Source organism: Seriola lalandi, unplaced genomic scaffold (genome assembly GCF_002814215.2).
Source record: "Seriola lalandi dorsalis isolate HSWRI2012SDOR001 ecotype SW California unplaced genomic scaffold, Sedor1 jcf7180002054579, whole genome shotgun sequence".
NCBI lineage: Eukaryota > Metazoa > Chordata > Actinopteri > Carangiformes > Carangidae > Seriola > Seriola lalandi.
Window position 1 is genome coordinate 1,106,952 of NW_019525132.1, and position 15,228 is coordinate 1,122,179.

The window sequence follows — 15,228 nt, forward strand, 5'->3', positions numbered from 1 at the left end:
TGTGTGTGTGTGTGTGTGTGTGTGTGTGTGTGTGTGTGTGTGTGTGTGTGTGTGTGTGTGCGTGCGTGTGTTTTCCAAAAACATATGCAGGTAGTGGGAGAATCTGAGCGAGAGGAGAGTGAGTTGGCAGACACAACAGACATCTAGCTGGTGACCTTCTACATCAAATAGGTGACTGGAGCCAATTCCAGCCAGGGGAGCCCACACACACACACACACACACACACACACACACATACACACACACACATACACACAAATGCCACTCCTTCCCACACAGCCAAGTTTCACCACAGGGGAGAATACTGAAGATAGATAACTTGAGTTGCTCCTGCCAATATCTTCATCTGACCTTGATTCAGCTTGAAAAAAAGAAGTTCTGCGCACAAGTAGCATCGAGAGAACATTCGACCAAGCGCCTCAGCTATTTAGGATTCAGTGAAAGTTTAATGATCCCTGTGGCGAAAGTGAGTCAAATAATAAAAACAGTATTGGTTTGCTCAAAGGCATGCAGCAGTTGTCGGAGCAGAGGAGGAGATATCTCATTCACTTTTTGCATCTTAACTTCTCTGCGCAGAGTGCATTTGCCTAATGAGTCATGCATGGTTATACTTGAATTAATGGAAACATTTGATTTTTTTTCCCTTTGACATCAAAATGTCTTGTAACTGTGCAAAATCCTGGCAAAGCTAATCACTCAGTAAATATTCAACATCCCCCGGGCTTCACAGGTTAAATCCTTCAAATTACACTGTGTATCTGACCTTGAAAATACCACCACAGCAACTTACGGTGCCATTTTAATCAGCTGGAAGGGCGCAGGGCAACACTTCACATGTAATTATCATGTCTATTGTACATGTGGTCCAGGGAGACTTGGCGAGTCGAGGCGTGTGGGTGGAGATAAAGAAGAGACGTTCTCTCGCTGATGTACGCATGCATGGAAACACTCAACGGTTCAGACACGGAGGGACATCAAGGGCGCGCGCCATGCGTTTATACACATGAACCGCAAGTGAGAGAGTCTGTGCACACATGCACAGCAGGGCACTCACACACAGTGAAGAGTCATGAGTTCAGTGGGGCGTACAGTCGGCAGGAGGAGGAACATGCTCCCGCCATGAAGATTTCATGGGGTTCAGTGTGTGTTTTTGTGTGTGTGTGTGTGTGTGTGTGTGTGTGTGTGTGTGTGTGTGTGCTGTGTGGAAAATAATTTATACACACACACACACACACACACACACACAGAAAGATACAAAAAAAGAACTGAAGCAATCTGGGGAAATACACAGAGACAGAAACAGGCCTGTGCATTCACACATGCTAAACCAAACACACCAACACACACATAAACAAGGACACCAATGAATTATAGAAGCATTCAGTTTGATTCAATTTGGTTATACCACAGGAAGCTCCAGGGGGGTGGCGGCGGGGGGGCAGTTTTTTACACTTTTACTTTTCTAAATTATTTACACCTCCACCTCCCCTGTGGCCTTTTCTGTTAAAGCTATTTTTCAATATAAATCAGTGGCTGTCTGGAGAGTTTTATTAGTCAGTTAGCCTGTGGCTGCAATCCTGAAGACCATGTCACCGTGAAAGTGTCTTTATAAACTATGGCTATAAGTAGGAGTGTTAAGCTGTTAACCATAGCCATGAAGCTGTTTTTCTCAGCGGTGGACATTGCAGGCATATCTCTAAGACTTATAGATCTGTTTCCAGCTGCACTTCCACCTCTTTCTGTCCAATAATCCTTTGATTTGCTGTGGAGCGTGTTATCGAGCTGCTTACAGTCGAACACAGTGGGCCGCCGTTCTCAGAGCTTTTCACCGAAGGCGTTGTCATCCTTTAAGCTTCATCCCTTTATGCTGAATAACATTATCTTTCAGTGGTGACGGTACATCTTCATGAGTGATGATTCCTGTAGTCATGACTCGAAGTGGCTCAGCGCACATGTCAACGCACAGCCCAATGCTGCCATCTAATGGTGTTTCATAGAGCAGCAAGGACACGTGAAGGAAAGCACATAGAAATTTTGGCGTTTACAGATGTTTACAATAATAAACACAGAACAGACAGAGATCAGAACTAGTGAGTTTTGTGATTTTTCTCAAAAGTCTTAATTTTTTTTTTTATTTCCCTCAAATATACAGAAACAAAATGAAGGAGAAAACTGAGACTTGGTGGATGATTCATGTTATAGCACACCCAAATATTACTGCTTTTTATTGAAGCAAAAAAATCATCAATATATTCTTCAATGAAGTGAAAAGTCACTGGGCCTTAAACACATTCTCTACACGTTATGAACTCAGGCATCAACCAACAAATTTACATTGTATTTTTTGTATATTTTAGTTTTCCTTCAGTTTTTTCTCCTTAGCTTTCATGATCTTAAAATGTTCATTTTCTGTCTCTACCTCCTTATATTTATTTATTTATTTGGTCTTTTTCAAGTGTATTTTGTCCACACGTCTTTGCATTATCTTCTAACCCTCGTCATGCTTTCTTTAAGGCAGTAGCACATATTCATTAATACATCTTAACATCTTTTGTCTTTGTTACTGACTTTCCCTCCGCACTGACTTCCAGCCAGTTGATTGCTCTCCTCTTGTCCCTCTTTCTCATCCCACCTGTGATTGAGAGCGTAATTATTCATCCATTTAAGGTGGAGAGGTGATCTTATTTAGCATTCAGATGGGGCCAGAGTGAGAGGTGACTTTGACTGTTCCTGGCCAGAGAGAGAAAATGCTGCTAAAGCGCCGTGATACTCCCAAAAGCTCAAAAAAAATAACCCACTCACACATCCGCAACCACTGTTTTCTTCACACAGCAGGTAACTGCAGGGTATCCACTGTTTGCAGGGATCTCCACAGTGGATAAAGACTCTGCTGTATGATTGCAGTAAATGACCCCTTACAGTTATAGAGCCACAGTGTCTCATCTCGCTGCTACCGATCCTGATATCCTTTAAGTGGGTGAACGAGTCTCATGGAGAGTGGAGCCACAGAAACATTTGACTTCCTGAACCTGACATTTAATTAACTACCAGCACATTTACAGCAATTTAATGGAGGAGGAAAAATGTGTCCCACACATTATTGTATTGATAGATAGATATGCGCCATTATGGGGATGAAGTCCCCAAAAATGGAGGTACAAGGTTTGATTTTGGCGTTGTTGACTGGGTTCTGGATAAGAGTCGTGACAGTTAGAGTTATTGGGTGGTGCGGATCAGGATGGAGTTGCTTTTGAATTTTAAACTCAGTGCATAATAGAAGAGGAGAATTAGCACGAAAGTGGTCTGTGATTGAACCTGTGCTGCAGTTTCCTGTGGTTAAGTATAGATGATCAGGTTCAGTGACACTACCATACAGATAGGAGGCGATTTGGCTGGTGACAGGGGTCGGTGCATTCGAGGGTTGCGACAGGCTTTTGTTAAAAAAAAAAAGTCAAAGAGTCAAAAGAAATTGGGCTGAGCACACAATCCTGGGTAATGACAGTGGCTTTGGTGGCAGCGTTATCAACCTTCATCGCTTGAGGTGTGCTAAAGGAAATTGCTGAGAACTTTAAAGTGCTCTAAGGAGCTTCTTAATCATCTGATGCCACTGGACGGCGTTGAAAGCGGGGCGGGAATCAATGAAAAGTGGTCTGTTAGACTCTAAGTGTGGTAAATGCGAAATGCTGGAGACAGGCCACTGCATCATCTGTGCCTCTTGTGAGTAAACTGGAGGGTTTCCAGGAGATTAGTGACAGGTGGCTGAATTATGTCCAAAGCTGATCTGGTCATATTTACTGTATTGTATCTAATTATTGAGTTTAACATTGCCACATTTCCTTTGTGGACACCTGGGAGCTAACAAGAGCATACACAGTCATGCGTTACTGTCATCTGGGAGGGGAGAGAGAGGTTTGTACAGAGACATCTCCAGAGAGTGGCATGGTCCCTGTGTGCTCTGTGTGAGAAGAGCAAAACAATACAAACCTGGTGTGGCTTAGGTGAGGTTTGAGTTACTGAGTAGCTAGTGTCCAGAAATGTCTCTAATCACAGAACAAAGTAGGTTTTCTTTGACTTATTCTCATTTGTTTTTCATAGCTTTAGGTAAAAATAAATGTAAAGCATGTTAGGAACATGAATCCAGCTGCTACACTAACTATTCCTTATTGCGTTTTTATTATTAAATCTTCGGCAACCGCAAGAGAGACAAAAAGTTGATTTGTGGGTAGATATGTCAATACAATACAATGTCAAGAGACATACAGTACACAGAGCAGCATAGGCAAGAGCAACAGCACCCCCTACTGGTTAGACTAGGGGCCATGCTTGCTTTTTTTTTTCAGTCTATGTCTGTGATGATGATGATGATGATGGTGATGGTGTTTTGATAACTTCAGATATGTACTGTCCAAATCAGAAACCTCCATCACTAACTTCACTCCCTCGATGACTGTGATGCTGATGTACCATAAAATAACCATGTTCATCTGCGTTGTGCCCGTGTCCACTATCCGCTTTGCAAGATAACGCTTCTCCGGTCTCTGGCAAAACTCAATAAAACCTGCAGCGTGGATCACAGGGAACGATTTGATTGGACGCTTGGTTGTTACTCTGTGTGGCCGGTTGTAATCTATGCAAACAAACATGCAAACAGTGTTTGTGTCTATGTTTTACTACTGCCTTTATTGAGAGAAGTCATCTAGTACTGCTCCTTTGAGAATTCCTATACATGTGGAGGCACTGAAGAGCTCCAGAGGTGACATTTCTTGCACCTGGGGTCACCCGGGCGCCTTGCCACCCACCTGACGCCCTTCCTTTTGTCTTTTTCATCCTCCTGGCTCTCTCACCCACAAGGTCTCCTTGACACTGATGGAGCACAACACAATTTCAATAAAACACAGATGGCTGAGATTTCACGCACAGGCTATTTAAACACAGAGGGAATATCATTTCCTGCTCAGGCGGAGGAAGTAAACAGAAGCACCGCCTGCAAACTCTTTTTTTTTTTTCGCATCGAAGTCTCTGGGAAGATAAATTTGTTTTTGTCTTTTTATGGAAGTGTGCAATTTGTGCGCAGTGTGTGTCTGCATGTGTGGTGTGCATGAGTGTGTACCTGAGTATGCACTTCCTCAGCTGGTCAGCAGATGTCACTATGCTACAGAAAGAGAAATACAGAGGGCGACAGGAGTGCTTATTTTCAGCAGCTTCATCTATTTTCTACATAATCATTGCAAAATGTCACTGATCAGGACGGTGGACACTGACATATACATATATTTCTTTAATGATATTGCTGGACATTACAGAATATACAGCCATGACTGTGGAGGAAAGCAGTTAGGCGCACTGGTCAGAGTGACACAATTTTACTTTTTGCTATTTACAGGCTGTTGACTATATAAGTGTTTGGTCTCTGTGTGTGTGTCTGGGCATATACATGCATTTTTTATACTGGCTCGACTCTATGCGTGCATAATGAGTTTGTGTATATCTGACTGTGTGCGTGTGTGTGTTCCCTATAGTTTCACCCTTACTAGCATTGAGCTTTGAGGAAGGAAATCTAATATCCCTGAGTTTCAACTTGGCCATAGGGGATCAGCTAATAAGCACCCACACATTATATATTCTTACATACTGTGCTGTGAATGTGTGTGATAAAGGGAAGGCGAGAGGGAGAGAGAGAGACAGAGAAAGGAGACACTGTCTGTCTAGATGCCCATAGAAGGCTATAGAGGCTATAAGAAGATGGATATGCAGAGAAAAGTACATTTGTATGTAGTCAAAGTGGACTCAAAGAAAATAAAAAAAGATGAAGAGGATAGAGAAAGGAAGAGAAAGAGAAGAGCTGGAGGAGTGTGTGGCTCAGCGTGGCCTTGTTTGCTGCTTCATTAATTCTGCCTCCTAAGGACTGCTCTTCATCACCAGTGTGTGCACAAACATGTGCATGCACAGTATGTCCGCATGCTGTTTGTTTTAAGCATCTATGTATATATGTATGTATGAATGTGTATATCAGACATAGTACCCTGTCGTTAGGCTTCTGAGGATGAGTAAACACATTTCTCTCTCTCTTTCTCTCTCTCTGTGTGTGTGTATGTGTGTGTGTCTCTGTGTGTGTGTGTGTAGTAGGTGCTGACTCTGCAGCTCATTAGAGACCAACAGGGAGTCCTATGGCCTCCAACTAGTGAGGAGGAAGAGGAGAAGTCTGTGACCCAGACATGAAGGAAGACGCTGGGATGAGGAAGCTAACTCTGCCTGGGTCCCGCTCTGCACACTGTCTACTGCCTGACAGCTTCAAACAGCTAACCCTGCATTTCTACCACACTTTGTCTTCTGTGGGAATAGCTTTCAGGGATAATTAGCATACACTGTGAATATCGCTCTGACACTGTAACTTTATTGAATGACAACAATACATCTTATAGAAAATGAGCTCCAGTGAAAGCTTGTCAGTGTCAGTGTCAGTAGCAGTAATAGCTTTTGAGATACTAGATTTTGCTTATGTTGAGGTCATCGTATGTTATGGTAAAGCTTCCGGATGCATACTAATAATAATCAGGATATACTATACAGTGCATTATGCCCCTAATTTACTGATTTGGGAGACCTAGGCAAACTCAGGCATGGGGCCTCTGTCGTGTCTTATTTTCACCCTTTCTCCAGGTGAGAATGTTTGAAGGTGTTAGACTGTTAACACCAAACTGTAAAACCCTGCATTCAAAATTTTGCTTAGCTGAAAGTCAAGTATCAACACAATTTACGTAGAGTATCTTCAAAGTGGAGCTAGTTTTGACTAATTTATATCCTGCAGGATAGTTTAATCTGTAATAATGTTTTTATTGTATTTGTATCATATATTTTGTGCGTAACATATGAATCTACCAAATAACCAGTAACAAACTGATAAATGCAGTGGAATGAGTGACCTCTGAAAATGAAGTGGTGGAATAGCATCATAATTTCATATGTTTTATATCATAAAACATAACAAAACATGAAGATAAATCTCTTTGTTGGGTGAAGTCTTCCTGTGACCATGGCCATAGAGGTTTAAAAACTCCTATTCCCTGATGTTTCCCTGCAGTTTGCCATGAGTGTGACATTAGTGTGGCTGGTAACACTAAACTACTTCAGGCAAAACCTGTATAAAACATGATGAAGTCATTGCTTTCTGTAATACACATTAACAATATTGATGGCGTACCTCTTCAGCATCTGCGACGTCTGCGAGGATTACTTTCCCTTCAGGCAATAAGTCATATCAAGGTAGACTATTATCACAATCACAGCCGACAAAGTGCTGGAATGGGAACTTGACCAGCTGTGAGCGGAGGAGAATGTGACCACAGACAGAAAGTTTGATATTGTACCTTCAAGAGTTTGTTTTAAATGAGATGTGAGTGAGATATGAAAGTAGATACTTATAGTCGCTGTTTTCATTTTCGAAAAATGAGTATGCCGAGTATGAGAGAAAGTGAGAAGGAGCTGATTGTGGCTGTAGTGATTAGAGAACAAATCAAATGTCATCGATTTTTCCTCCATAAAACATCCTTTTAGTCAAGTTAAGAGTATCATTTGATTTTATTTCCAAAGTAAAATTGCATCCATTTCGTGGGTCTCCCAGATATCAGATATTTTACTTCAATCAGGTATCTGCAGCGGCTCCGCTGACAGCAAACTATCACCTATTGGAGAAATTTGAAAGCATATTATAACAAAATTACACGCCATGTAACATTATCCGGCATAACTCAATGTTCAGACACATTTTAGGCTTCAGTTTGGCCTGAAGGTGCGATGATGATCAAGGAAGTGGGTTGAAGAAGGTCTTTTAAGCCTTAAGGCAACTTAGGAGTTGAAACTTAATATTACCAGAGTGCAGATGGAGATAACAGACACGGATGAGTTAGAGAAGTTTTTTCTTATGGTTTGAGCCACTTGGGATGTGTAACTCGACATCAGGCAGATTTTGTACATTCAACGCAGTAGCATACAGATTTCCTCGTAACCTGGGTCTGAATGGCAAAATTACAGTTACAGTTTTATAAGGTTCGAAGGAGTAAGAGTGGGGTTTAAAAGGTCATCAGTTTCACAGAAGTGCTATAATTGCCCACAGGGGTAATAAACTATCATATAAATATACAGATTAGAACGTATTAGTTTGCTGCTCACTAAGGGTGACTGATGTAGTCTGCATTGGTGTTAATTTCTGCTGCTGAATACAGAGGAAGTTGCATGATTTGATAGTGTAGACAAACGGGGACTAGAATGCACATATTAAATCCTGGATGAAACAAGATTGTGGCTGAAAGCTCGCACATGATACGACGCAGAGAAATGGAGAGCAGAAAACACGGAAATGAGGCTGGATTCATATTGGCAGCGCAACAACAAACCCATCGCTGACCCCCTTCACCGCCACTGCTTGCTACATGTGAGAACTGTAATCAGATACGTACAGCGGTGTGTCAAGAATTCATTCATATTGAGCTGAAAGACCCCAAAAGTGCTCATCATCTCTCCAACCGGAGAGCACAAGGAAAAAAAACAACTACTACATAATAACACTCTGAAATCCTCCATTATTCCAGCTGAGACATCTGCTTCTGTAATGAAACCAACAAACAAACATGCATAATTGAAGCAGCCAGTCGGTTCTGCATTGAGTGGAAATGAGCAAAAAACAAGAGTCCAATAATTATTGCTGCGGAAAAATGATGGAAGTACCACACTTAGACCTAAACGGCCTTATTTACACTCATTTGTTAGGAGCAATTCAGGAGGTTCACTTGTGTAGAGTGTGTGTGTGTGTGTAAATAGTAAATGGACTGCACTTATATAGTGCTTTTCTAGTCTTATTGACCACTCAAAGGGGGGGTTTGTGTGTGTACAGAGTTTCTACTGCAGATGGGAAAGTGCTAGTGTCTTTTTTTTTGAGGTTACATAAGGTTAAAATAAACAGTCTGTCTGAAAATTAGGTGGATAAGAGTTGGGGAGATGTTGCAGCAGGGAATAAAATGTGGCGACTTGCCACACATAGAAGAAAACAAGTAGTAAGTGTAGTAAAACAGGCATAGACGGTGAGGAAGGGATGCCAACAGACATAGACACACACACACAGACTACATCAACTTTCATAAACCATCCCTCTCCATCAGCTTTGCATACTCACTCGTCAGCCTCACTTGTTATCTGTTACTGAACAACATGCACTAGGGGAGTGAGAAAAACAGAATATGAAAAATGGAAGAAAGGAAGTCAAGAGAGAGACAGGAAGAGGTGGGAGAGCATGAAAAGAAAGAAGAGAAAACCAAGAGCAAAAGCTGTGATGGACAGAGACCTCAAGGAGATAGGGAGAGGAGAAATTAGCCGAGACGGCCAAAAAAGAAAGAAAGAGACGAAAGGATGGAGAAAGAAGAAATCGACAATTAAAGACAAAGAGCGAGGGGGAGATGAATTATGCATCGGTGTGACTAGAGGGCAGGAGGAAACCAATCTTGAGGGGAGGAGATGCCAGACTGATACAAGCTCTGCTTATCTCTAGAGTGACCTTCTCTACCTGTCCCACTCCTCCGCTAAAGGCAGTCCAACTGAGGACGGGAAAATGAGAAAGAAAGAAAAGGCAGAAGATGACTCCTGAAGAAAATCAAAAAAAAAAAAAAAAGCGTGTGAACTGCAGAGAGTGAGGAGTGGAGATAAAAATAGAAAGAGAGGGACTGATGTGTGAATCAAAGATACAGTATGCTAAAAAAGAGATGGAGAAAAAAAAGTCGGGAAGACGGGGCTTTTAAGGATGAGGATTTTTAAGGATAAGAAGCAGAGGAGAATGAGTACAGATGGGAGACGGGGGAGGTGCAGGGAGAAGCACCTTGACTGAGCGTGTAGAGGTGAGAGGAGATGATGAAGTTGATTGCTATCTTTCTATCTTTCCTTGGCTTAAGTGAAAATATCACTCTCTGGTCGAGCACACACTCACACACTCCACAGACAAACAGACAGGTGCATTTCTAACGCACATTTAAAGGAGCACTTTTACATGAGGGATTTCTATACAGTTTCACTTGTTAAGGGGCGGGGTTTAGTTAAAAACACTGATGTCGCATACTTCCCTGCACCAATCAGGATGTAGGAACGTGTGAATCAGAATCTGGCGACAGTAGGAGGGTCGTTCGGTCCCTGTCCGTCGAATCTGATCCCTGCACGGTCCAGATGAAGCAGATTAACTGAGATTATGAAAGATCTGTCTTCAAATTTAAAGCTGCTATGAGCAATATTTTTATATTAACAATGGATCATGTGGCCGCTTGTATCTAAAAAGTTGGTCAAGAAAAAGAAAAAAGAATTAGCACCTGTATCTAGTAGTTTCCTTCAGCTCTACCAAGCAGTTTAGCATCTTACAGCTCATTGTTTTGGTTTTTCCAGCTTGCAGCTTTAATGTTTCGCTTCACCCTCACTGTTTCCATCAGCATCGTCATTTAGCAGCTAAAGAGCCAAACAAAAGAATAAATACTGGACTTAACATTCATCAGATCACTATAAACAGACTCCAGATAAATACTTATGCTGCTCTGTATTGGCTGGGTTTATAAATAGGCGCCAGATTGCTAACAAGTTCACCATATCAGCTTGCAAGATGATAATATGTCAGTGTTGTGTTTACAGCTTCTTTCTGCTGCTCCCAAGTTAACCTCAAAAATCTGTTATTGCCAATTTAATGTTAAACAGAAACCAGACTTAAAACACACACACACATAAATATTCAAATCAACATTCTGGTAGCTTCTTTCTGTTAACCCCGTAATGATCTCATTTGAATGCTGCTTTCCGTGATTTCGTGGTGTTGGTGTCATGGTTGCTCAATACTTTACACTCACAGAAATGATGAAACAGTGTTGCTAGTTGCTGGTGCGTCTAATGCCCTTATAATTTCATGCAGGGACGCGGGATAGCCAGGAAGGTTTTCTTTACACCGGGTGAAGCAAACACCGCTGTCTCTCATTCTCCAGTGTGTCTCTGTGAGCAGATATGGCATGCATGTAAAATTCAAGTGAATATCTGAACTTTGAAGGTCTCTCATTCTTCTGCGTTTCTCTGTGTGCATGCCAGGGTCTGCCTCAGGATTTTTTGGCTTCCTGAAGGTTGAAGTGTTTTGCCAGCCTAGTCCATGGTGATGGCTCAGAGAGGAGCCATGGAGGGATGTTTTAAGTTGTCAACGGACTGTGAGGAAGAAACCCACCTGTGGTGCAGCTGGCCTCTGGGCTTGGACCGCTCCTCCCCTTCTCTCTTGTGAGTAGGACACTGACACTGACACTGACTGATGTTTTCCCTTTGATTTTAGTATATTTATATATATATATATATATAAATATATATAAAAAATGTGCCACTCTTTTAAACGTTTGTGACGTGGTCTTTTACCCTCTGCTGAGACTGGTTGGTGAAATCCAGAATCTGTAGGCCCACTGCAAAGTTCCGCAGTGGGTGTGAAACACAATCAATCTGTCAACAAAGCACACAGTCAATCAGCCTGTCACCCTCTCTGAAAACTAGCCAGTCATTCAGCTGTCCACAAATCAGTCACCCAGTCAAATGATAGGCAAATAGTCAGCAAACCACTCAGCTGTTCAGTCAGACTGTCAGATTTGTCACAACAGAACCTTCCTGAGCGACACAGTAAGAAAGCAATTTTTTTGCCGGCACCAAACACGTCAACACACTGCCCTGAAGAATGGACAGAATTTGTTTGAATGGAATGAGTTGAGGACGAATGAAAAACCCAGCAGCATGAAAGACACAAACCACCGTTTCCATTCGACATGAAACAGACAGAAAGGGGGGGGGGGGGGGGTAATGTAGGAGTCAAAACACACATCAGCACATTGGGCAAGTGATTGAAAATGCATATAGGCAAATGAACAGAAACATGCACAAAGAAGAAAAAGGCTTTCAAGCACAGACATACACTCACAAAATGACACATGCACAAGTAACATCACATAAAAGTATGCCCACACACACAAACACACACACACACATACACACACACCAACACCAACATAAAGAATGAGATGTGATGGGTGATCAAAGATAATATGTTCTATACAAATGTCAAGTGTGTTTCAACATGACAGGTGGACACACATGAGGCCTAAAAGTGCAAATGCTCTTTTGACAGTTTTCAAAGATGCTGTCATGTGAAAAAAAAAAAAAACAGTGTTTATTTTTCGACCATATCCAAACAGATCCTACCACTGCTGTGGCCGCTTTATTGTCTCACATTTTTCACACGCTGCCTGCCAACAAATGTCTTGTCTTTTACGTCTTCCTCTTCAGTCATGAAAGGTTGTCCATCTTGACAAGTGAAATTGTTTCAAAATGAAACTATTGGAGGTGTTTTTTTCTTTTTTTCAGATAAGTGTCAGTTTCCTAAAGCTTAAACAACTACAGATCACTACAGAATAACAGCAGACAGGAGCGCTCCTCCTGCACCTCCTTTGTTTAATCCAAACTGCTTGTTGGAACTTTAAGCCTGATTTTCCCCGCTGTTCCCCACCTGCCCAGCAGCTGTCACCAGTGAGCACTTCCTGCCTCAGCCATCACCTGACCATCCACCTGATCCCACGGCTGTTTCCCCAATTAGCTCCCAAGTACAAAAAGCCTGCATGCTGCACTCTTTCCTCACCAGTTTGTTACCATCCAACCATTTCCTACTTCTACCGCCCCATTTCAACTCTACCCTGCAGTACTGTATTGACTTGGTAAGAACCTTTACACATGCATGACATTTACGTGAGACACACTGTGGTGGAAGGCCTGAAGATGGAGTTGACATTGTGGTTTGTCCACTGATTTCCACTAATCAGCACAAGTTGTCCAGTTCTTGTCATTTTTGAATACTAAAACATCCCGAGAGAATGGTTGTTTAAGAAGTTCACACTGCGACGGATTACTAAAGTATGCACTCTATCCTCAGCATTTTCCAACATGGACCAAATGGAGTTTTGTGTGTGATTTTGATAGACTAGGAATGATGGTTCTTTAAACCTGCAGTCTGACAGTGTGTTAATTTTAGCAGTGTGTTTAGTTTTATGCAGGGGGTCGGGTTATTTTGCTACTGCCTACAGATCTGTCCCATGGGCCTATGTTTCAGTTGACACAGAAGCTGTGGTAGGACCAGTTATTTCATGTCCATTAAAGAAATATGTTGATTTAAGAATAATCTAGTCTATCTTGTGGTCTAGTCTTTGACACTTCTGAGCACTCCTTTGGAAATGTTTTTTTTTAAAGAACCAAAGAACATTCAGAGGGGATAGGGTTGTTGAAGTTTGACTGCTTATTATATACACTTATCTTTACTATCTTGTACCAAATATTCCTCAGTGGTGCAGTGTGCTAACTCTCTTGTTTAACATATATCAAACCTGTCTATTGTCAACAGTAATCCTGGCTAATCCTAAAGATGTATATTGTACATTTCAAACCTCTCACCAGACAAAGCACTGACATTATACAATTTGGCAAAACAAGCAATTAAATTCCTTTTTTTATATAATTTTTTTTCTCCATTTTTATATATGTGTGAGGTTAAGAACACATTGTTGTTAGGGCAAGTAAACTTTGTTTGGTTTATGATGTGGTAAATCATTAAGAGGGTGTTGTATCTTGTACAACTGTCGTGTAAAGACCTTTTTTTAAAGCAACTTTTAATGTGTGGTTTTGGGGCACATAGATAAAATTCACTTTGAATTGACATAATTATTCCAATGGAGTTAAAATAAACTAAAAAGACACAAGATGGTAAGAACACTTCTTAATGGTAGAACGTCCTGCTTTCAATCCATGGATCACGATTTGGTTTGTACTGATGGTGCCATTTTTTCAGCCTTGTTAAGTGGACACTAAACAGTTTCTCATGAAAACCGACGAGATTAAAAGCTCACACGCCTGATTATGCCTCAGATCAGACTTCTAACCAGCCAAGTTTTCGCCCATCTGACCCCCCCCTTTCCTGCTGCATTTGTTTTTTTCCACACTCACGTCTTTGTTCCTCTGTATTGTTATCTATGCTTCCCTCTCTCCCCTTTCTGTTTCATCCTCTTCCAGTATCTATGGGCTTTCTCCAGCTTCTCTCATTATCTCCCTCTATCTCTTTCGATCCATCTCCTTCTTGCTTTGGCTGCTGTCCTGTTTGGCCTTCTTTCGCTCTCTTTCTCTCTCAGATCGCTGATCTCTCTCTCTCTCTCCCGTGCTGTGCTGAAGCCCGAGGAGATCGGCATCCGGTGAGGCTGCTTCCTTGCTGAGCTTGACATCGATTACAAAAACACGTCAACCTGCTCCAACCAAAACACATATAATTTCTGGTTTAACTGGAATCACAGCTGGTGGGCATGGGAGCTTAAGCTGTTCAGAGCACTTCAGTGATGAATTACAAACGACATGACAGTATCTGTGTGTTATAGTCTGGGGGTTGGGGCCTGAATGTAATAAGATATTTGTTAAATTCCGGTTAACTTGTGGCCGAGTGTGCATGAGTGTGTGTGTGTGCGTGTGAGAGAGATTCAGATGGATATGTAGATTGTTTTGTTGCCGTGTGGCTGTTGGAAGGGATCTGTGTGTGTGTGTGTGTGTGTGTGTGGTAGTGTGGTTAAGCCTTGTAATTGCAGTGGAATGACAGCAAGCAGTGGAGTGATGAATGAGTCGTCAACTTGCTTCTGACTCCCACCCACATCGTGCTGCCCTATACTGTCTGCATACCTGAAAACGCACACTGTTACATGTGCATATGTGGAAAGCTTGTGCGCACACGTTGATGTGTAAAAAAAAAAAAAAATGTTTCAATGTCAATTAAACACGTATTGAATGTAAATAAGTACTAACCGATATCACATGCAACCCGTTTTTAGCTGGGCTAGCCACATGAAGAGCAATGTTGCTCTCTCGGCCGGAGCACCACTTTGGAACACAGTAAAAATATCTTAGCAGCTTTTTGATGATCTGACATTAAATTTGATGCCATGCCGCCAAGAGGATGGATTGTCACGACTAATTATGACCAAATTGAGCCGCTAGCACGGCTACAGACTCACAACCCAAAGGGACATTCGCTCGTCCATGTGAAATAGATCTGAGCCAGAAGCTCACTGACAGTGACTTGATAGGACCCGCGGTGAACTGCTGGCGAGTTAACTGTTAGCTCAGTCACAGTATCTCCCTGAGCTCCTCTCTGTTTT

General features: G+C 41.9%; 1 long non-coding RNA gene across 1 annotated transcript in view; it reads left to right on the forward strand.

The window, feature by feature from the left end:
• The window catches only part of LOC147818462 (uncharacterized), a 93,929-nt gene extending 81,142 nt beyond the window's left edge, over positions 1-12,787 (forward strand). The window contains exons 3-4 of the long non-coding RNA XR_015437941.1: positions 6,125-11,284; positions 12,410-12,787. This is a non-coding gene — a long non-coding RNA (uncharacterized LOC147818462). The remainder of the gene's footprint in view (positions 1-6,124; positions 11,285-12,409) is intronic.
• Positions 12,788-15,228: the final 2,441 nt, after the last annotated feature.